Source organism: Gavialis gangeticus, unplaced genomic scaffold (assembly GCF_001723915.1).
Source record: "Gavialis gangeticus isolate Ggan-Ray unplaced genomic scaffold, GavGan_comp1, whole genome shotgun sequence".
NCBI lineage: Eukaryota > Metazoa > Chordata > Crocodylia > Gavialidae > Gavialis > Gavialis gangeticus.
Window position 1 is genome coordinate 24,219,161 of NW_017729029.1, and position 2,458 is coordinate 24,221,618.

At 40.6% G+C, this 2,458-nt stretch overlaps 1 protein-coding gene across 3 annotated transcripts in view; it reads right to left on the reverse strand.

Annotated features, from left to right (window-relative positions):
* The window catches only part of PCDH11X (protocadherin 11 X-linked), a 1,731,112-nt gene that overhangs the window by 1,449,541 nt on the left and 279,113 nt on the right, over positions 1-2,458 (reverse strand). The gene's annotated exons all lie outside the window — the stretch shown is intronic.

Here is a 2,458-nt window from a genome sequence, read left to right on the forward strand (position 1 = left end):
ACCTTTGACACACTCCAGTAATAGAAAAATGTTTCTTCTCTATTAAGCTTTCAGATGCATCCATCTCTAAAAGGAGCCTAACCTTCTGATATAAGTTGCTACAATCCTGTCGATAGGGTCAAAAAGTGAAAGGTATTTGATGGCATATATGGGTAGATTTACATTTGCTCCAAGGTGTTCTGATTAGAACTCACCAGAGCAGACTCGATTAACCGATTAAATGAGTCTGCTGGAGCATTCTAATTAAAACACTCCAGCGTGCTGCAGTGTCTCATTGAATAAGCTTTAAAGCCCCCCCATCCACCATTTTGAAACATGGGATGCTGAATATACGAGACACTGCAGGCTCCCAAGAGCCACTCTAATTAAACATAAGCACATGTATAAGCACTCGTATCCAACTGCCAGGCATTCTGACAGAGACCACTTGCCACAGCATCATTTCGCACCACTGATGGAGCTCCTTGGGTGATATTTTTTGTCATGAAAGAATTTGATACAAAATTCTCGAGTACTTTACTGGCACCAGGTATATTAGCACCGTATACATAAGGTGCAGAGAACCAAGACACTTGGCCTTGTAAAGGCTTATCCAGACTTCTAAAAGCATTGAGAGATATTAAGAAAGCATGAAATATTTTTTCTTCAAGATTTCCTGTATTCATGCATTCACAAGGCTTAGAATATCCTCTATGAGTGACCTCATAATTATGAACCCTACAATGCTATGCTCTGTGATGACATACAGATTTTTAATTAGCTGGATATGCTATCGGGCATTTTACCAACTAGCATTTCTATTAACCAGAATTTCCAGCTGGCCAGCCAGGCACAGGAGAGCTTGCATGTGGCGGTGGCTACCACCACCCACCACTCTGTGCTGGCACCACTCCACATGCGGCTGCTGCCACCCCTCCCTACCCTTCATGCCCTACTCTGCATCCACTCGGAAACCCACGTGCTCAGGTAACTAGCCTTTTCAGATTACTGGCACCCCCTATTCTCTACTCATGCTGGAAAAACAGGGCTTTTACTGTACTTCATTACAAGTAAAACCTCTTGAGTTTAAAATCTCAATTACATTGTGATTGTAGCCAAAACTAGATAGTCCTGGACTACGGATAGCAAAGGGATTCTAATATATTAAATCAATGATGTTCAATGGTGTTCAACCTGCAGCCCACAAAGCCTGTGTGAACAAGCAGTCACTTAACACCATGTCCCTGTCTGAGCTCAGCAGCATGTCAGCAAGGCTCCTGCTGAAGCTCTGCATGCACTCTGAGCACTCTGCAAGCAATCTGAGTTCACCAACATGTTAGCTCAAGCTCTGAATTCAGCAGCAGGGGAAAACATGGAATAAGTGGCAGCATTGTTATGCAGTGACTCAAGGCCTGTGCCAACAACTGATGACCAAAGATAGCTCATTATGTGGGTGAAGCTCTGACAATGCTTTCATATGCTGCTCTTGACCCATTGTGATTTTAAGGTTTGACCTGCTTGTAAAAAAACCTAAGATAGCTCCCCCCACAAAAAGTTAGCAATCCTCTCAAACCTAAACATAAAAGACTAAGAGACAAGATTACACATGCATACACAGACACACACAAGTACAAAGTAAAATATATACACAAAGACACTATCAAGCACTCAAAATCCTTAAGACAACAACTTGAGGTATATCATCATCAACATCAGGATTTAGTAAATAATCCAGAGCTAAGATGAAGGAAACTTAACTGTTTTACCATCTGCTCTAATTATTTGGGCAGACCCATTTTTTTCAATTTCTAAAGTATGTTTTAATAATACATTTTGAAACAATTAACAATATATGAAAGGAATACTTTCACTAGCATCAACTCCTCTTATTTCACTTCAAAATCTAAATATATTTAAAACTGAAAATCAGACATTACAACTTTTGTTTAGGCTAGCTTACAATTTCTTTATTGCATCACACACACAATTGTATCTGTGTATCTAAGCCAGAAGAAAGCTGTATCCTTCAGCAAATATGGGTTACAGCTAATATAAAATAGGTTTAGTTCTAAAACTAATGAAGTACAAGGGCTGTCTGTACCTAGCCTAGAAGAATAGCAAAGCCCCAAAACATCACTGAAAAGAATCATGGAGTACAGATTAACAAAGCATAAAATCAATGGGAAGCTGCTGTGATGCTGATGATGCTATGCTCCCTGCAGGCCAAAGAAGGAAGCATCACACCTTGGCTTCATGATTAGCATTCAGCAGGCATATCTACATGAGATGTTTACTGCGTAGTAGACTAATTAGCTTTGCAGTAAACGTTGTGTGTTTACATGAGCGCTCCTATTAAGCTGAAATAAATTAATTTACTCCTCATGCCCCAGTCAGCCCCTCCACAGTGCACTGAGCCAGAGGGAATATTCCTGGGCTGGGAGGTTCATCCCCCAGACCTTTTATACACAGCTAAGCCACT